General features: G+C 35.3%; 2 long non-coding RNA genes across 2 annotated transcripts; one reads left to right on the top strand and one right to left on the bottom strand.

Moving 5' to 3' along the window:
* Nucleotides 1-1,121: 1,121 nt before the first annotated feature.
* Nucleotides 1,122-7,289, bottom strand: LOC130470445 (uncharacterized). The gene is made up of 3 exons (XR_008930762.1): nt 7,050-7,289; nt 6,754-6,925; nt 1,122-1,368 (listed from the first exon to the last, which is right to left on the bottom strand). It is a non-coding gene; the product is annotated as an uncharacterized lncRNA (long non-coding RNA).
* Nucleotides 7,290-7,929: 640 nt separating this feature from the next.
* On the top strand, nt 7,930-8,309 carry LOC110795931 (uncharacterized). Its single transcript, XR_002535479.2, has 3 exons — nt 7,930-8,027; nt 8,116-8,185; nt 8,274-8,309. It is a non-coding gene; the product is annotated as an uncharacterized lncRNA (long non-coding RNA).
* The last annotated feature ends 13,982 nt before the right edge of the window (nt 8,310-22,291 follow it).

The raw sequence follows: 22,291 nt of genomic DNA, 5'->3' as shown, positions 1-22,291 counted from the left end.
TTGAGCCCGCGTATAAAGAAGTTTCAGTCCCCGTGCATTCTCAATATATAAAGAAACTTGGACAAGCTCATGGCACTTTCACTCAGTGGCCAAAAAATTTGGTTTCCCTTGTGACGAGTGATGAGGTAACTTATCATTATTGCATCAAATTTGACTCGAAAATAATAAATCTATACACTTATGTTCACTAATATGTATATGGTTATTTGAAATTCATAACTCAGGTAAATGAGCCTGCAAGAAAAGAGCCTAATGAGAAAAGGGCTACAAGCAATGGGCCTAAAGGGAAAGAGGTAATGGTTGGAAGTCGACGCGAGACAAAAGGGTCCAACACTAAGGCAAACAAACAATTTCTTCCCAAATTTAGCTCGCAAAATTTGGGAGTTAAGTGCAATTGTATGAAAACTATGGTTTCTAAATTAAAAGAAGGGGAGGATGTTAAGTTGCAAGCTAGTAAAGGGGCATTCAATTTTGACAACGACCGTGAACTTGTTATCGCCGTTGAAGACATCAATCAACTTCTCTCGGGAGCATGGCTCAATATATCGATATTGCAAGTTCTTAAATTGTGAGTTTCCTAAATTAAATTTTCTCTCCTAATTATTATATTTTCAATTCACTAGTAGAAAAAACCCTTATTGCAGCGGGCTTTTAGACCCCTGTTGCAGCGTACATCGTATGCTGCAACTGGGGGGCCTGCAACAAGTCTGAACTTGTTGCAGCGTACATGTTCGCTGCAAAAAGTGATTTGTTGCAGCGGGCTTTTAGATGTACGCTGCAACAAGTGCCAAAAAATTGGCAAAATTTTGGACTTGTTGCAGCGTACATATAAAAGCCCGCTGCAACAGACCCAACTTTTTGCAGCGTACATTTATTTGTACGCTGCAACAAGTCTGAATTACTCAATTTTTTGCAGCGTACATTTATTTGTACGCTGCAACAAGTCTGAATTTTTGCGAAATTTTTTTCCCTTGTTGCAGCGTACAACATATATGTACGCTGCAAAAAAGCACTTTTGGCGGGAAAATTCTAATTTTGTTTAGGGATACCTAGAGTGCCTTGCACTAAATATAGAAACCTGTCAAAACAATAATAGAATAACGCAACCTGTATAACAAATATAAAAACAACAACTGGAGTTTTGTATACTATATATCCCAAAACCAAAGTGCACATATTACATTTAAATATATGTTCCAATTTCAACATAAACATACATTTTAATATAAAATTTATTCTATAACAACTAAACCAACTCGATCAAGCGCGCTAAAGCCAATAATAAATACTTGTTGGTAAAAAACTTAGCCCATTGCTCACGAACCACATCAAATTCCTCGCATAAGGCGCAATCCTCGGAGTGTAGACCTTTACAAAAACAGAAATTTAAATTAAACATTAGATTAAATACAAATTAAATATCACATTTTAACATTCAAGAAACTAATGACAATGTCCTAATAGTCTAAAATGAGTCCTTAGGTTCTTTAGTTCAAAGTTGGGAGCGAAAATGTCATTTTAGCCTAAATATGACCTATAACGACCCAATGAGTCTATAGGTGCATAAATAGATTGGAACGAGTCTTAGATCGTTAAAATTATGCATATTAAACATGTAATAAGTTTTAAATGAGTCCTTAGGTTCTTTATTTTAAAGTTGGGAGCGAAAATGCCTTATTTTAGCCTAGATATGACCTATAACGATCAAACAAGCATTAAATGGGTATAAGTAGATTAGAATAAGTGCTAGAAACTCAAAACTAAGCTTATTAATCATATAATAATTTAAAAATGAGTCCTTAGGTTCTTAAGTTCAAAGTTGGGAGCGAAAATGTCATTTTAGCCTAAATATGACCTAAAACGACACAATGAGCCTTAAATATGCATAAATGGAATGGAACGAGTCTTATAAAGTTAAAATTATGCATATTAAACATGTATTAAGTTTAAAATGCGTGCTTAGGTTCTTTATTTTAAAGTTAGGAGCGAAAATGCCTCATTTTAGCCTAAATATGACCTATAACTATCAAACAAGCATTAAATGTGCATAAACATATTAGAATAAGTCTTAGAAACTTAAACTAAGCATATTTATCATATAATAAGTTTAAAATGAGTCATTAGGTTCTTAAGTTCAAAGTTGGGAGCGAAAATGTCATTTTAGCCTAAATATGACCTATAACGACACAATGAGCCTTAAATGTGCATAAATGGATTGGAATGAGTACTAGAAAGTTAAAAATAAGCATATAAAACATTTAGTAAGTTTAAAATGAGTCCTTAGGTTCTTTGGTTCATAGTTGGGAGCGAAAATGTCATTTTAGCCTAAATATGACCTACAACGACCTAATGAGCCTTAAAGGTGCATAAATAGATTGGAACGAGTCTTATAAAGTTATAATTATGCATATTAAACATGTATTAAGTTAAAAATGAGTGCTTATGTTCTTTATTTTAAAGTTATGAGCGAAAATGCCTCATTTTAGCCTAAATATGACCTATAACTATCAAACAAGCATTAAATGTGCATAAACAGATTAGAATAAGTCTTAGAAACTTAAAACTAAGCATATTTATCATATAATAAGTTTAAAATGAGTCATTAGGTTCTTAAGTTCAAATTTGTAGCGAAAATGTCATTTTAGCCTAAATATGACCTATAACGACACAATGAGCCTTAAATGTGCATAAATGGATTGGAATGAGTACTAGAAAGTTAAAAATAAGCATATAAAACATTTAGTAAGTTTAAAATGAGTCCTTAGGTTCTTTGGTTCATAGTTGGGAGCGAAAATGTCATTTTAGCCTAAATATGACCTACAACGACCTAATGAGCCTTAAAGGTGCATAAATAGATTGGAACGAGTCTTATAAAGTTATAATTATGCATATTAAACATGTATTAAGTTTAAAATGAGTGCTTAGGTTCTTTATTTTAAAGTTAGGAGCGAAAATGCCTCATTTTAGCCTAAATATGACCTATAACTATCAAACAAGCATTAAATGTGCATAAACAGATTAGAATAAGTCTTAGAAACTTAAAACTAAGCATATTTATCATATAATAAGTTTAAAATGAGTCATTAGGTTCTTAAGTTCAAATTTGTAGCGAAAATGTCATTTTAGCCTAAATATGACCTATAACGACACAATGAGCCTTAAATGTGCATAAATGGATTGGAATGAGTACTAGAAAGTTAAAAATAAGCATATAAAACATTTAGTAAGTTTAAAATGAGTCCTTAGGTTCTTTGGTTCATAGTTGGGAGCGAAAATGTCATTTTAGCCTAAATATGACCTACAACGACCTAATGAGCCTTAAAGGTGCATAAATAGATTGGAACGAGTCTTATAAAGTTATAATTATGCATATTAAACATGTATTAAGTTTAAAATGAGTGCTTAGGTTCTTTATTTTAAAGTTAGGAGCGAAAATGCCTCATTTTAGCCTAAATATGACCTATAACTATCAAACAAGCATTAAATGTGCATAAACAGATTAGAATAAGTCTTAGAAACTTAAAACTAAGCATATTAATCATATAATAAGTTTAAAATGAGTCATTAGGTTCTTAAGTTCAAAGTTGGGAGCGAAAATGGCACTTTAGCCTAAATATGACCTATAACTACACAATGAGCCTTAAATATGCATAAATGGATTGGAATGAGTTCTAGAAAGTCAAAACTAAGAATATAAAACATTTAGTAAGTTTAAAATGAGTCCTTAGGTTCTTTAGTTCAAAGTTTGGAGCGAAAATGTTATTTTAGCCTAAATATGTCCTATAACGACCAAACAAGCCTTAAATGTGTATAAGTAGTTAGAATAAGTCTTAGAAACTTAAAACTAAGCATATTAATCATGTAATAAGTTTAAAATGAGTCCTTAGGTTCTTTAGTTCAAAGTTAGGAGCGCAAATGCCTCATTTTAGCCTAAATATGACCTATAACGATAAAACAAACATTAAATGTGCATAAATAGATTAGAATAAGTCTTAGAAACTTAAAACTAAGCATATTAATCATGTAATAAGTTTAAAATGAGTCCTTAGGTTCTTTAGTTCAAAGTTAGGAGCGAAAATGCCTCATTTTAGCCTAAATATGACCTATAACTATCAAACAAGCATTAAATGTGCATAAACAAATTAGAATAAGTCTTAGAAACTTAAAACTAAGCATATTAATCATATAATAAGTTTAAAATGAGTCATTAGGTTCTTAAGTTCAAAGTTGGGAGCGAAAATGTCATTTTAGCCTAAATATGACCTACAACGACCTAATGAGCCTTAAAGGTGCATAAATAGATTGGAACGAGTCTTATAAAGTTAAAATTATGCATATTAAACATGTATTAAGTTTAAAATGAGTGCTTAGGTTCTTTATTTTAAAGTTAGGAGCGAAAATGCCTCATTTTAGCCTAAATATGACCTATAACTATCAAACAAGCATTAAATGTGCATAAACAGATTAGAATAAGTCTTAGAAACTTAAAACTAAACATATTAATCATATAATAAGTTTAAAATGAGTCATTAGGTTCTTAAGTTCAAAGTTGGGAGCGAAAATGGCACTTTAGCCTAAATATGACCTATAACGACACAATGAGCCTTAAATATGCATAAATGGATTGGAACGAGTCTTATAAAGTTAAAATTATGCATATTAAACATGTATTAAGTTTAAAATGAGTGCTTAGGTTCTTTATTTTAAAGTTAGGAGCGAAAATGCCTCATTTTAGCCTAAATATGACCTATAACTATCAAACAAGCATTAAATGTGCATAAACAGATTAGAATAAGTCTTAGAAACTTAAAACTAAGCATATTAATCATATAATAAGTTTAAAATGAGTCATTAGGTTCTTAAGTTCAAAGTTGGGAGCGAAAATGGCACTTTAGCCTAAATATGACCTATAACGACACAATGAGCCTTAAATATGCATAAATGGATTGGAACGAGTCTTATAAAGTTAAAATTATGCATATTAAACATGTATTAAGTTTAAAATGAGTGCTTAGGTTCTTTATTTTAAAGTTAGGAGCGAAAATGCCTCATTTTAGCCTAAATATGACCTATAACTATCAAACAAGCATTAAATGTTCATAAACAGATTAGAATAAGTCTTAGAAACTTAAAACTAAACATATTAATCATATAATAAGTTTAAAATGAGTCATTAGGTTCTTAAGTTCAAAGTTGGGAGCGAAAATGGCACTTTAGCCTAAATATGACCTATAACGACACAATGAGCCTTAAATATGCATAAATGGATTGGAATGAGTTCTAGAAAGTCAAAACTAAGCATATAAAACATTTAGTAAGTTTAAAATGAGTCCTTAGGTTCTTTAGTTCATAGTTTGGAGCGAAAATGTTATTTTAGCCTAAATATGTCCTATAACGACCAAACAAGCCTTAAATGTGTAAAAGTAGTTAGAATAAGTCTTAGAAACTTAAAACTAAGCATATTAAACATGTAATAAGTTTAAAATAAGTCCTTAGGTTCTTTATTTTAAAGTTGGGAGCGAAAATGCCTTATTTTATCCTAAATATGACCTACAACGATAAAACAAGTATTAAATGTGCATAAATAGATTAGAATAAGTCTTAGAAACTTAAAACTAAGCATATTAATCATGTAAAAGGTTTCAAATGAGTCATTAGATTCTTTAGTTCAATCTTAGGAGCGAAAATGTCTCATTTTAGCCTAAATATGACCTATAACGACCAAACAAGTCTCAAATGTGCATAATAGATCGGATTGAGTCTTGAAAAGTTAAAAATAATCATATGAATCATGTAATAATCATTTGGGGAAAACCGGGTTAGATGTCTTACAGCATGTAAAATCATTATTGAATTCATGTCACCTCTCATGTTGCAAATGTATAAAACATCAATACCAAAATACAAATATCCCTAGCATTATACTATAGTCTCTGCCAATTATTATGATCGAGCTACTAGATTAACTCAATGAAAGAACTGTAAACCGTACAGAACTACAGATAGTATACAACTGAACATAAAGCACCATAGTAGTATGATTATATTTAAACCCCTTCCTTTATGTTCAGTTATACATTGAAGCAAACCACAAATTAGAAGCAAAGCTATACATTGACAAGCCTTCATTAAAAAAAATAAGGCATTTTCTGTATAGAAATTGAAGAAAAAAATGTACTTTGCGTTGAACTTGACCCATATAATTCTTGTTATTCATAGAACTATAAGGAACACGTATATCTATCATTCTATCAGTACATCAATTTTTCAGGTTGGATAGTACTTCAATTGTGAGTTGACTAAAATCAGATTCAAGAGTCCCAAATCACGATATAGAGACTAGTTGATTATTCAAATACTAAATTGTGGTTGTCACTTGTCATCCCCTAGACTACATTCAACCCATGTTCTTCTAAGATCACTTGAGCTATGAGAACTAAGTTGACAATGCAACAAACTAAATACAAAAATCTCACAACTTTGCATTCAAATTCTTCCAAAAACAACAATCAACGAGCATACTAAACCTGAATACAAAATTAATAAGAATAAATTAAAAATAGCTGAAACAATAAACTAAAACCCTTCAATTAATCAACCCAAATCATCATTCTCAATGTAAATCAAAAACCCAATTGGCAAACTATCAATTTTTCACTAAAAACAAATTTCAGAATTCCCAAATTGATGAAATTTGACCTAAAAATCCAACATTTTACTCCAAAAAGAAAGAAACGAGATAAACAAACTCACACTGTGGATGCCGGAGGCGTTAAGGGCGGCAAAGAAGGCGGTAGCGGCGGCTCAAACGAAGAGAGAGGCGACCCCGAGTTCCCTGGCGGGCATAAAATTGGAATCTCCGACGAAGCCTTTCTTGCAAGATCTAATCCCCCACCCTAATTGGACGGCGCTAGCTAGTAGTCACCTAACAACCAGAACGGGCGGCGCAAGCAAGGGGGAAAAGAACATTGAATCGATTAGTTAGGGTTTTGGGATTTTAAATCAAGAACTTATTAAAACAATTGAGGGAAAAATTGAAATCAATTTACCAATTAGTTACAAATGATGTTGTGTTGGTAGGCCACCATTATTGGCGGCGACAAGCAGAGGAAAGCCGAGCACGGAGGCAGGACAACACCATCAACCACAACAACGCAATAACCATCGCAACCACCCAGCAGCGTCGGCATGAAGGAGGTGGTGGCCGGCGATGCAGAGGAACGAAGAGAAAGAGTGTTCGAAATTTGAGATGACGCAGGGAAAGGCACGCGAAGAAGAAAGGACCGGCTTAGGGTTTGTCTTTAGGAGACGACGTAGGGAAAGGCACGTGAAGAAGAAAGGACAGCGAGAAAAAATTTTGAGATGCGGCTTAAATTGTTTTGAAATTTTTTTATCCGGTTATTGCAGGGGGCTTTTAAATTGTACGCTGCAACAAAAAGGGTTGTTGCTGCGGGCTTTTATTTTGTACGCTGCAACAAACACATTTGCTGCGAACAACTAAAATGTACGCTGCGATAACCCTTTAAAGGGTTTGACCCGCGTTGACCGACTGGTTGTTGAAGCGTATTTATACATGTACGCTGCAACAAGGGGGCTGCAACAGGGGTTTTTTCTACTAGTGATTGTCTTAACGTTATTGAGCTATGTAGGGCTTTATATGAGTCGTGGGATGAATTTGATCATCCTACCAATGCTTTGGGATTCATGTGCCCGGAGATGATCTCGGAAACCATGTAGTATAGTGATATAAATCGTGTTCTATTATACATGTCGCAATCCATGGCAACACTCAGTTCTAAGTCATTCATCTTATGTCCATACTACGAAAAGTAAGAACATTTTAAATTTATTTTTCATATTATATCAATCATTGTTGTTAATATTTTTTTTTCTAACGACATAATTTTATTATTTGTACGTAGGAGGCACTGGATTCTTTTAGTTATTTGCTTGGCTAAATCTCAGGTCTACATATTTGATTCTATGTAGAAGAAGAGAAATTTGATGATTAAGAACCAATTGAACCTGTAAGTATTTTATGAATTCTTTGCATTTACATGATAGAAAAATATAATAAAGTATATAGCTATAAGTCCCCTTTTGTCAAACGTGTAGGGCTTTTCGGACTTACAAGGCACAAAATGGAAAATCTAAAGGAACTAAATTGAATTGGATTGCGGCACAGGTATAATTACCTAAAGATCAAGTTTTTCAAAATTACTACGTATAATTTCATATAAATTTTACCTGTCTTGTTTTTTTAATACATGTAGTGTCCTCAACAACCGGGATCACTAGAGTGTGGCTACTATGTCATGTGTTTTATGTACGATATATTTACAAAGCATCGTGATAGTCAAGATCTTACTACGGTATGTGATATACTTTAATAAATTGAAGTAGGCATAACTATTGATTGTCGACCTAATTATTTATATACTTGCATGTGTATTTTTAGGATTATTCAAGAACAGAGACTTTTTCATTCGAGGAGATTAATGAGGTTAAAGAATTTTGGGCTGATTACTTTTTGACCAACTCCGATGTAAATCTAGCTAGCTAGTTTGTTGTAATATTGGTTTGTTAGGTTCGTTATCAACATGTTGGTTGAACGATATGATATGATGGATTGCCTTTTAATGGGGTTGTAAAACTATATTTGACAGGTGTGTATTATAATTCCCGATTATTGGGAAGGGTTATATTACAAAGGAGATTATGTCGAAATTTTAAACTATATTCCACCATTTTTTATAACTGTATATATAGTACTGTGATCCAGATACATGAAATATGAAGTTGCTCAATAAAAAAAAAGAAAAAAAAAGAAAAAAAATGAAAAGAGGTAATTTGCGTCGCAGTTTAGTAAAACAGCGACGCAAATGACCACATCAGATAAGGTCATTTGCGTCGCTGTTTTACTAAACAGCGACACAAATGACTATTTTTATACATCATGAAAAGTCATTTGCGTCGCAGTTTAGTAAAACAGCGACGCAAATGACTTTTCAGGATGTCAAAAAAAGTCATTTGTGTCGCTGTTTAGTAAAACTGCGACGCAAATAACTATTATTTGCGTCGCACAAAAGTGCGACGCAAATGACTTTTTTCATTTGCGTCGCTGCCAGTTGCGTCGCACCAATTTGCGACGCAAATGGGCTTAAATGAGCGATGCAAATGAGACTTTTTCCACTATTGTCTATAAATAGGTGCCTAGGGTCACAAATTTATACACAACATTGAAGTATTCAAAGGTAAGATTTTGAAGCAAAAATCATCCAAACACTTGCAACCATTTTAGCCGAAAATTCCTAGGAACCTTAAGGGCGATTCTAGTTGGTCAAGCTTAAGGCGGATCCGGACGTGTTGTGGACTATCTACGGAGGGACGACACTTGGAGTCCTAAAGACTTGTTCTTGTTCGGTTCGGGCGCAGCTAGGGAAGGCACGCTACAAAGTGTATGCATCTAAATTATGCTATATGATTATGTGTAAATAATATGTTTCCTGGCATTAAGGTTTTTCGCATGATTTAAGTTTTGTCATATGTATCATAACCTAACAGGGTAACCTTCTCTTCTCCGTTGCAAATCTTGTTTTCCGGCGCCTTCGCGGTGTCATGGGACACTATTCTTACGGGTGGATGGGATCTAGAGATTTGACGTGGTATGCTCGGTTGAAGGCGAATAGATAAGTGCGAACCCTTAGTTCTCTTTACTTGGCACTTGAATCCTTCACTCGATTTAGGACATTGGTTAGCGTGCATTTATTTATTTGGTTAGTAATATTAGCATTCTCTCATACTCGTTCCATAATAAAGGCCCTAATCTTGAGTTTTGTAGTTTCATTTTTCTCCCTTTTCTATTTTCTTTTCCTTTCTTTCTTTTTCCTTTCTTTCTTTTCTTTTCTTCCTTTTTCTTGGTTTGTTTTTCATTTTAGGTCTTGCCTTGATTGTGTTCTTGGAAGAGTTATGGTGGTTCTCTTTGGAAACCCTTGCGAGATCCCACTCGCCCTCATGAGCGATTGTGGGGTTTAAAGAGCTTGTTGCATGCGCTTGAATGCAACCGTGATTCCTATGAAAGTGAGTTAGGTTGTACATTCTTGTATTTCTTGTTTTTGTAGTTTTTAGAATCTAAATAATATGCTCATTCTTCCCTATTTCGTGCTTAGTTTGCTAGAGACTAGCAAAAGCCTAGCTTGGGGGAGTTTGATGAGCGGCATTTATGTCGCTCTAAGCTTAGGATTTTATAGAATTTTATTATGCTTTTTAGTAGTTTTGTATAGCCTTTGTTACATTTTTATGCCCTTATACCATCTTTGCACTTTTCAGGAAAAATGTTGGAGAATGATGGAAAGGAGTGGAAATATGCTCGAATAAGGCCCGTGCGATCGCACGGGAATTCTGCGCGTTCGCACGGGTCAGCAGACTTGGCCTTAAAGTCAATCAGGCCGTGAGATCGAGTTCCGGAAGTGTGTGGTCGCACGAAATCGCAAAAACGATGCAGGAACTATTCAGAGTTTCGTGCGATCGCACCAGAAATGAGCCCGCTCGCACTGATTATTTGTGTGCTTGCACAGAATTTCCTTGCGAGCACATGAAGAATTTTGAAGAATTGGCTAAGTCAATACCGTGCGATCGCACGGATTTGGAGCTCGTTCGCACCATGCGAAGAAGAGAAGCGTCGCTATAAACGATCGCACGGATCTGGGGTGAAGGAAATAATGCCCTTGGTCCAAGTATGCATTCTATGTTAAGTCTAATAAATGCGGTTCAGTATTAATTAACAAGTTAATAATTGAGTGAGATCAAGTGAGCTGAATGCCTAGCTAGAGGCCGCTTCAGTTCAAGTGGAATTAATGATATTAATCCACAGCTTACTCTTGACTGAACCCGTAGGGTCACACAAATAGTACGTAAACGGATCAAGTATTTAATGGCATTAAATACTCTATCTATGGATATTCGGAATCGACGGATCTTGGTTTCAGTGGGAGCTGAGATCGTCACAAGCAAGAAATGAATACTCCGGAAAACGATGATATTGCCGGAAACGGAAATAGGGATCGTATCGGAAATATAAATATTATCCAAGTCGTAGATGTTGCCGGAAACGGAAACATGGTACGTATCGGAAAATATTATCGGAAATGGAAATATTGCCGGAATCGGAAATATTGCCGGAAACGGAAATATTGTCAGAATCGGAAATATTATCGAAATCGGAAAATAATTCCGGAAACGGAAATATTAAATATTTGTTCTAAACGGAAATTGATTCCGGAATCGGAAATATTAAATATTGTTCGTATCGGAAATGAATTCCGGAACCGGGAATTTAATCGGAAGCGTATCGTACGAATAAGCATCGGACGAGGCCTGCCGGACGAGGGCCCAGCACGAAGCCAGGCCATCGCCCAGCAAGCCAAGCGCGTCACACGAACAGCCAAGGCCACGCCAGGCCCAGCGCAAGGCCAGGCCCAGCAGGCCAAGGCAGCGCGCGCAGCGCGCGCAGCGATGGGCTGCGAGCTGTGCTGCTGCTCGCGTGGGCTTGCGGCTCGCGTGGGCCGAGCGGCCGTGTGGGCTGTGCGCGGGAATGGCCAGCACGCTCGTGGGTCATGCTCGTGTAGAGTTTGTGTTCACATACGAAACCTAAATTGTGTAGGATTTGTTTGATGATTAAATTCCTAATCCTAAAAGGATAAAATTAATTAGTTAGAGTCCTACTAGGATTCTAGTTTAACTAATTAGTATCCTAATAGGATTCCAGTTCCTTTTCCATACCTCTATAAATAACGGCCTAGGGTCATTATTTGCAGGAACGATTGAAGTATTCAAAGGGTAAGTTTTGAAATATAAATCAGCCATACACTTGCAATAAGAGCCGAAAATCCTAAGCACCTTAAGGGCGATTCTAGTTGGTCTAACTTGAGGCGGATCCGGACGTACTATGGACTATTTACGGAGGGACGACATTTGGAGTCCTAAAGACTTGTTCTTGTTCAGTTCGGGCGCAGCTAGGGAAGGCACGCTACAACATGTATGCATCAATTCTATGCTAAATGATTATGTGTAAATAATATGCTTTCCTGGCTTTATGGTTTTTCCGCATGATTTATGTTTTGTCATATGAATCATAACCTAACAGTGGTATCACGAGCCTCTTAATATTTTCATAATCTAAATTGCATGAACATGGTTAAATATTACAAATTTTCAAGAATTAAAAGGGGTGATTAATTTTCGTAATTGTTAATTAATTGCAAATTGCGTTTATTTAATTATACGTACGCAGTTTTTCGGCAGTTCCTTCGTTACTCATCCAAATCGAGTGATTTTTGTGTCAATTCCGCATGTAAAAGGCATTCTAAAATTTTGACTTTTAATTCCGCATGTAAAAGGCATTCCGAACCCAGAATTCTCAAATTCGAAGCCTAACTATGACTTTTCGGAGGTTTTAGTTTTTCGAATGCAAAATTTCGTAAATTTAAGATGTTAAATTAAATATTTGCGATTCTTGTTGATAAATCTTGAATTTTTGATTGACTTACTGTATATGTTTAACAAGTTTGAATGCCTAGCCTTGTTAATTATGCAATCTAATTTGTAATTATGATTAATTTGTTGAAAATTGGAATAATTTAGAATTAATTTGATTTTCATAATTAGTTATAATTTAATTAGATACCTATGATTAAAAACCACCATAAAAATTGTAAATTTATGTTAAATTTTAAATTTTTATGACCTAGACTTGAATCCATGTTAATCGGAAATCAATTAAATAATAAATTTTCGATTTTTCGCCCTAAAATTATGAAATTAATATTATTTATTAATTTGTCATTAATTTTGAAAATAAATTCTTAATTTTTATGCGATTCGCTCATATAACTTGCACGCACAAAGCAATGGACGCTACGTGTTACCCTTAAGGGGTGTTGTATAGTGCGGGCATGCGACGACGAGCAAGGGAGCTCGTCGCCCATGCGGTACGAATGCAGCGAGCAAGGGCATGGTGCACGAGCACAAGGCAGCAGCCCTGCCTTGTGTCGTGGGCTGTGAGCAATGGGCGCATGGGCAAGGGCGAGAGCAAGGAACGAGCAGTCGCGTGTGGGCAGCAAGCGAGCTGCGCCACAGCGCGCACTGCCTCGCGCATAGCGCGCACTGCCTCGCGCGCAGCGAGCTTAAGCTCGCGAGCAACGAGTGTTGCGCCCAGCGATGGTGAGCAGCGTGTGCGTGCGACGAGCGCTGCGCCCAGCGATGGCGAGCAGCGTGCTTGTTGCGACGTGCGACGAGCGCTGCGCCCAGCGATGGTGAGCAGCGTGCTTGTTGCGACGAGCGCTGGCGCGCGCCTTGCGATGGTGAGCAGCAGCGATGCGACGCAGCGCATGGGCTGGGCGCACATGGCCAGCGATGGCTGTGTGCGTGTGGCCCATGGGCGTGCGTTGCGTGGGGTTGTTGCGTTACGATTAGATCGTTTTAGAATTTTAATTTGAAATTTTCAGTTTTCGTAATTTTAATTAATTTTAAAATTAATAATTTAAATTATTTTCTTGGATTTTAATTTTGAATATTGTAATTATAATAAATTTTATTTATTCTAATTATTTTACTAAAATTAAAATCATGAATTAATTTAAATACGACTGAAATTAAATTAAATTTGTGAATTCAATTATAAATTTATATGAGCTTTAAATTTTAATTAAATTTGTATGTTTCCGGTTAGACTAGAAATACATTTTTATGTTTAAAATTAGTAAAGCATATGAATTTATTGGTTTAAGTGGGAGCCCTTTTAGTCATATACTCTTGATTAGGTCTACAAATCCTTAAGGTTAAAACAACTTGATTAGAATTATTAAGGACTGAATAATTTGTAGATTATTGGTGCCCTTGATTAATTGCTGCAAATGTTTATGTGATGCATAATGTGTTTTACTAACCAGCTATGTGGGCCATTCATGATAATGAATGGGTGAATGGTATATATATATATATATTGTATATGTACTGTTTCGCAGGTTATGAAGTGACTAGTATGGCCCAAATAGGATAGAAAATATGGTCTGCGTACCATTAATTTGAATGTAATTGGTCTAAATTACCAAAGTTGTTTTTCAATTCAAATATGGTCCGCGTACCATCAAATAGTTGTAATTAGTTTTAATTATAGCTTATCCTATTTGAAGAAAATGGTGCCTCCCACGGAGATTTTCAAGACGGACTTTGAAGTTAAAGCTTCAAGATGAAGTCGGGCCATACTAGATAACATTTATCTTATGCATGTTTTAAGTTATTTATTGCTTTTAAATATGTCTTAAAATGCATGAGATCAAAGCTTGATTATGTTGCATGATTAAGGATTTTAGTTCACTTAAAATCCAACCAACATAGTAAGAGCCTTAAGTTCCAAACTTAAAAATTGAGTTAAAAGGTGCCATGCCAAAATATACACTTGCTTGGATATCCTTTACATCAATCTAGTAATAGTTTTCGCTCAGCGAGGTGTTACTTATTGGTCCTAAAGGGGCAAGGTACACAAATAATTGTGAGTACATGTTAGTTTTGGTGAAATTCAACGATATAAGTAAGGAGTCCATTTATGTCGTGGCAAAATCGATAGTGTTTACCTAATAAGTTCTTAGACGTGCCTATCAACCAAGAATAGTTTCTAGACTATTAGCAAAAGGTTTTTGCTTACCTAAGATGTTTTAGAATTAAGTCGACAAACTGTGCTTAATTCTTCAATGATTTTAGGATCTTGGAATCATTTTATTCACACCTGCCGGAACACATAATTCGAATAAAATGCTAATGACTTGTTTAAATTGCATGATTGCTTTCATTTTCAAGTTATTATTCATGATAAATGTTTAGACTTTGCATGCTTCAATGAATGTTTTAATTATTGTTTATAATTAAATATCTTGCACTGCGGTAAATCCTTTTAGAAAGGTAATAGTAAATTTCCTCGATTGGTAATGAATCCAAGAACGATTCACGGAAATGAGAGAAAGTGAGCAATTTAAAATGTACGTTTCTTATATCGACTTTTATGGTTGTTTTCGAGTATCAAAGTCGAATGGCAAACCGATTGGTGCTTGTGAATTAAAAATACAATGTAGTTTTGAGATCATAAAGCATTGAGTTTAACAATCAGCTTTACCAATGGTTAACAACCTAAAATCCTTTTTCCATTTAATTCTCGAATGAGTCTAGTTCTTAGACATTCGAATAGATCGATGCTTAGAGAACTTTAGAAGCTTCTGGTAAGATCATCTAGTTGAAACAGAATATTCAACATAAATGGTAAGAACTTTGATAAAATGACATTGGACATGTCTAACAAAGTATAAAAGTCAACACTAGAGAATTCAATTCTTAAGACTATAAGAAAGGGTACAAGAAATAGGAAAACAAAGTAACAAATGAAAGGAATTTACGATTCCGGTTCTACCTATAAGTTTATGTTTAAAGAGAAGTGACCTAGCAATCAAACTTCCTTGGTATCATATACCGCTTGAGGTTCTTACTTCGGTAATAACTCAAACAATGAAAGCTAGGCTACACTAATGGCCTACAAATGGGAAATGAAGCATGGCAATGCTACATTAGTTGTAGGGTCATCTAGTTTGTTTTAAGTCCTTTCAAAGGCTGGAACTTAATGGCTATTTTGTTCCATAATCAACATACCTAAATTTCTGTTTTCAAACACAGAAAGACTCACATTCAAGAAAAACAAAAACAATGTTTGTTTGTTTATTTGAATGAAATGGTCAATTACGGGTTGAGTCAATATGCTTGATTAAAACAAACAACTCTTTAACAATAAAAACTTTACTAGGTTCAAATCAACCCCTTGATTTGAGTTCCACTAATCTTTGGCATTGTTGCTTAGACCATATCAACAAGTTAACATTCAAAAGCTCTATTTTGATGGACTTTTGAAAGTTGATTGATTTCTAGATCAATTTAAGACAACTAGTCTTACTTGTTGAAAGTAACAATAGATTTGAACTATTGTTAGAACGCCTAGACAATAGAGTTCAAAGCTAAAGAAAGATTTTATGACTTTATTATTTCACATGGATTTGAGTAAATATAGGTTTATTTACTCAAATGTGATATAAGTTGAATCTGTTTGGCTAGTTCAAAGATTCAGAAGTATAAAATCCACTTGGAAAGAAATCATAAAGATCTAGGTTAGATCATGTTGATGATTACTTGAGACCAAATATGATCATCAATGATTGTGTGTTGTAATTTCACAATCTAGGTCCATAAGATATGGCATATCTTAGTTGGAATAATCGAAGTCAATTAGTACTTGATTCGATTAATGATGAATCATAAAGACTTTTCCTATAATTCCTAAACAAAATGCTCAACTACCACCAAACTAAACCAAATTCGTCAAAGCTATTGAAAAGTAACTTCAGAATAACTTTTCATAAAATATATCTAGAGAGTTGCAAAACTCAGTGGGAGCTTAGTGTTTGTCATTCGACAAACTAAGACCCAAGTATAGATATATGTTTCATTGTGATTTATTCAAATGAGACACAAGGGTATTGTTTCTACCACGATTTTTTGAGAACATAATGTTTGTTTGCTCGAAATAATTTCCTTTTGGAGATTCGTTTCCAAAATGACAAGTGGGAGAAAATAGACCTCGAAAGTCTTCGAGGCGAACAACAAACATAAACGGACATTCCTGAGGCTTTTCGAAGTGCTTCAGAAAATCCGAACTTATTCTTTAAAAACTTTAGAAGTTGCTTTAAAGAATAGACATCTCTTAGAAGACTTTACAAGTGCTTCAAGGAGAACAGAATATTTAAAGGACTTTCAAGTGGCTATTGATATTCTCTTGTTTGATGTTCTATACCCAAGTAGGCATAGAGTTCAAATCACTAAAACTATGCAATTCTTCTATTAGATAGTGAAGAAACCTACAACTTGCAGTCAAACTATTATCATGTAGATTAATGAGTTTGTGACCTGTAAGAAAGCTATGACGAAACCCAGATTCCCTAAAATGGTTAGAGGCCATATATAGACTCAAATTTTTTAAATGGTTAGAGGCCATAAAACATACTCAATGTTTTGATGACAAAATTGAAATTTTGTTGATTTGCAAGAATAGTTTCACACCTATTGGTTGCAAGTTTGTTTTAAGGATAAAACCATCAAACATGAAATTGTGTTCACACACAAAGCTAGATTAGTTGCTAAAGGTTACAAGCAAATTCACGGCGTGGATTATGTTGAAACCTCATGCATAATCGTAATGCTCAAGTCTATAATTCAAGCAATGATTGCATATTGGTAAATATGGCAATTGGATGACAAAACGTATTCCTCAATCAAATGTTGGAATAAACTATGTACATGGTATGTCATAGGATTTGTGGATCCAAATAAATGCTCGAAAAAGAAAGCTAGCTTATAGAATCTAAGTACAGATTTAAGCAAGCAATCGGGAATTGAAATTGTATTTTAGTGAAGCTAATAAGTATTTTAGTTTCATAAAATGTACATGATTCTTATAGATATATAAGAAGTTTAGTGGGAGTACATAAAACTTAATTGGTCCTATGTGTATCACACACATATCTCTCTATTGTGAAATAACATTCAAAAGCTAAAAACTTAGGTTTGAAATTATTCATCAATGATGGACCATGGCGAAACTTAGTGCATACTGGGTATTAAGATCTATTTATAAAGATCTTATAATATTGTTTTGGATTAAGTAATGACATTTACTAAATCAAACACGAAGTACTCCATTGGAGACATTCGACCCATATGAATAAATCTAAGTAAAGAATGTTTGAACTATGTATAAGCATTTACTAAGTTAAACATCAAAGGATCTAAGTAAGATTCTTAACCTATATTATATGTCAAAGAGTTTAGCTGGATTTAGTATCTACTGAAACTAGAATGAGCTAAAGTTACATGAATAGAATTCAATTGGGAATTATTCTGCAAAAGAATTTATCATGTATGATATAATATGAGGATCGCCAAAAAAAAGTATCGTATGACTTTAGGCATGACGAACATATACCAATCTCTATTGATCTAAGTGAAGATCAACTAGATTGAGATCAAGAATACTTATGGTACTTGAAAAGGTACATAGGAATAGTTCTTGATTCAAGGAAATAAAGATATGCTAAAAATTGATGCTACACGCATAAACACTGGTAAAGGATCAAGCAAGATCCCTTTGGAGTTAACCATTGGCAAGGACGAGCTATAGAGCATCGTGTTTTGAAATGGCAACATGGATGGGAGACCATGAGTTATTGCGTGGGAAATTAAATATTAATGTTCTAAGATATAGTTGGAAAGTCTTCCACATATATGTGAACTGCTTGGATAAGGAAATCCAAACAAAGCATCACTAGCAACCTAAACAGTTGAAGTAAAAGTAATTATTGCCTAAGAAGCAATAAAACAGGGTTGTTTATGTTAAAGAGTTCTTCACTGAACTTGGGGAGATCACATGTGTGCTGACTTGATGGTTCTTCATTACAAAATGCGTAGAACCACTATTTAAGAAAGAAAGACTAGATCACATAATAAACAAACTCAAAAGATCTTATCATCCTATCTCGAAAAACATTCGATGAAAAGGATATTAAGATTAGCAAAGCATGATAACTAAACCTATGCAACAAGTGAGAAGCAACACTCACATTGTAGCACTGGAAATCAAGCATAGCTTTAAATTCCATGAAATGTTTTAAAGATGGGTTAGAGGCCCATGGTTGTAAAATGTTGGGGTTGAACATTTATCATATATGAAATGTATTTTTTATATTCCATTTAATCTTGGTTTAGTATTAAATGATGAGTCCCTTCAATTTGACGATATATTCAAGATAGACTGTCAGGACCAGTCCTGTGACTAAGAAATGTCTATCAAGTGAACTTGAATGTCAAAAGTTGAAAATGGTCCCTGGTCGGAGTTTTCTATAAAATTGGACGCATAGAAAACGTTAGACGACTAGAATGCAAGATGACTAGTAGTTCTGTTTCTTGAACTATATGGACATGGCAATGTCATAATCATTTGCATAGATACTTACTTTGGGAAGACTAATATCGGACAAGACCTATGAAACTTTACTGTAAGAGATGAAAATCTGTCATAAATAAATTTCATTAAAATTATTAGACACTAAATCCTCAATACCTGAGTGATTTGAGATTACTTGTTTGAGAACTGGTTGCTTTGACGTTGACCAACCGTCGCACCGTAAAAGGAGGCTATAAAGGCAACGCTCAGGTAATCACCTATCAAACGAAGTCTAATCTCAAGATCGCAAGATTGGGATTGTCCTCCCATAAATCGGGATGAGATGCTTAAAAGTTGTACAAGGCCACTCGGAGAGCTAGAAACTGTGAAATGCATGGCCGTGCTCGGATGAATCATAGGCTATGATTATCTGTTTATTTGATCAGTTGAACTCTGAAACCGAGAAACACCTTTGGACATAATAAGGATGACAACTCTTACCTTATGTTCAAGAGCAAGCATCGAGAGACAAAGGAATTAGGAAATGCACACTTGTCCCTAAGGACAAGTGGGAGACTGAAGGAAATAATGCCCTTGGTCCAAGTATGCATTCTATGTTAAGTCTAATAAATGCGGTTCAGTATTAATTAACAAGTTAATAATTCAGTGAGATCAAGTGAGTTGAATGCCTAGCTAGAGGCCGCTTCAGTTCAAGTGGAATTAATGATATTAATCCACAGCTTACTCTTGACTGAACCCGTAGGGTCACACAAATAGTACGTAAACGGATCAAGTATTTAATGGCATTAAATACTCTATCTATGGATATTCGGAATCGACGGATCTTGGTTTCAGTGGGAGCTGAGATCGTCACAAGCAAGAAATGAATACTCCGGAAAACGATGATATTGCCGGAAACAGAAATATGGATCGTATCGGAAATATAAATATTATCCAAGTCGTAGATGTTGCCGGAAACGGAAACATGGTACGTATCGGAAAATATTATCGGAAATGGAAATATTGCCGGAATCGGAAATATTGCCGGAAACGGAGATATTGTCAGAATCGGAAATATTGTCGGAATCGGAAAATAATTCCGGAAACGGAAATATTAAATATTTGTTCGAAACGGAAATTGATTCCGGAATCGGAAATATTAAATATTGTTCGTATCGGAAATGAATTCCGGAACCGGGAATTTAATCGGAAGCGTATCGTACGAATAAGCATCGGGCGAGGCCTGCAGGACGAGGGCCCAGCACGAAGCCAGGCCATCGCCCAGCAAGCCAAGCGCGCCACACGAACAGCCAAGGCCACGCCAGGCCCAGCGCAAGGCCACGCCCAGCAGGCCATGGCAGCGCGCGCAGCACGCGCAGCGATGGGCTGCGAGCTGTGCTGCTGCTCGCGTGGGCTTGCGGCGCGTGGGCCGAGCGGCCGTGTGGGCTGTGCGCGGGCATGGCCTGCACGCTCGTGGGTCATGCTCGTGTAGAGTTTGTGTTCACATACGAAACCTAAATTGTGTAGAATTTGTTTGATGATTAAATTCCTAATCCTAAAAGGATAAAATTAATTAGTTAGAGTCCTACTAGGATTCTAGTTTAACTAATTAGTATCCTAATAGGATTCCAGTTCCTTTTCCATACCTCTATAAATAAGGGCCTAGGGTCATTATTTGCAGGAACGATTGAAGTATTCAAAGGGTAAGTTTTGAAATATAAATCAGCCATACACTTGCAATAAGAGCCGAAAATCCTAAGCACCTTAAGGGCGATTCTAGTTGGTCTAAGTTGAGGCGGATCCGGACGTACTGTGGACTATCTACGGAGGGACGACATTTGGAGTCATAAAGACTTGTTCTTGTCCGGTTCGGGCGCAGTTAGGGAAGGCACGCTACAACATGTATGCATCAATTCTATGCTAAATGATTATGTGAATATAATATGCTTTCCTGGCTTTATTGGTTTTCCGCATGATTTATGAATTGTCATATGTATCATAACCTAACATGGGGCACGTTCGCACCTGTGCGATCGCACCTGGGTCTCCGCGATCGCATCGCTGCGCGGGCTGGCTTTTCGAGTTTAAATTTCTATTTTCTTAGGGGTTATATAAATAGAATTTTCATTTTTTTTATTATTGACAATTAATTTCAGAAATAGAATTTTAAGAAGTTTTAGAAAGTTTGCTCTTCAAGCTAAGTTTTCTAGAGACAGAAACTCCATTGCTTTGAAACTTCAAGTTGTAATTTCTTCAACTCTTCTCAATTCCTTACAATTTTAATTCAAGTTCTTAGTTCTTTGTTCATGCTATTTTGTTGTTCTTTGATTGTTCTTCAACTTCTTGAATTCCTCTTTGCTTTGATTTTAGTTTCATTAATTATCAATTCTTTAATTGATTTTGCAATTGAATGCTCAACTTCTTGATTCTTTCCTTCTACTCCTTTAATTACATAATTGCTTGCCTAGAACTCATGAATTTCCTAGTTTCAAGTATGTGTAGTGAGTAGATTTAGGTTAGGGAAATGGGAGAATCTAGGGGCTTAATTAGGGGAAATTGATGGTTGAATGTTGATTGATTGATGTAATTAAATTTAATTTGGTGATAGGATATCCATGCCTAATTGAGTGGTAGTTGCAAATACTATTTGATTGGAATTGATTAGATTGCATAGGCTAGGTTTGGCAAGACATTATGAGCCTAATTTGTGCAAGTGAACAGTAGTTCCTATTATATGCAAGTGGTCTAGTTTAGGATTAGGCGAAAGCTCTTCCATAGACTATATACTTCGCGTGCCCCATCCTAGAGGTGGCGGGCGTGTCATTCGATTCTATTCCCCTATGCACTAAGTCGTTGCATCATCATGATTGCTTGATAGTTTAGATCGTTTCCCCCAATTCCCTAGGCTATCCTCGACTCCCTAGCATTTCCCTATATTTTTCAATTCCTTGATTGATTAGCTTAGTTTCCTTAGAAATTAATTCAAACCAATTCTTGTCTAAACTAGCTTAACGCCTTGACTCAATGCACACCGTTTCTATGGGACGATCCCTATACTTGCCGCTATAGCAATATAGCCGGTTAGTTAGTGGTTTATAAATTATGTTTGATTAGGCGGTTTTCTTTTCAACGACGGAAAATCGTCTTATCAGCTACTAGAATTACTCCAACACCACATCCGTTCTGATTTGAAGCACCGTCAAAATGCATTGACCAACTATCATCACTTATCATTAAGATTTGCTCGTCGGGTAAGTG

This window comes from Spinacia oleracea, chromosome 3 (assembly GCF_020520425.1).
Source record: "Spinacia oleracea cultivar Varoflay chromosome 3, BTI_SOV_V1, whole genome shotgun sequence".
Classification (NCBI taxonomy): Eukaryota; Viridiplantae; Streptophyta; class Magnoliopsida; order Caryophyllales; family Amaranthaceae; genus Spinacia; species Spinacia oleracea.
Note: the sequence above shows the minus strand (reverse complement) of the source record. Positions and strands in the feature narration are given on the sequence as shown.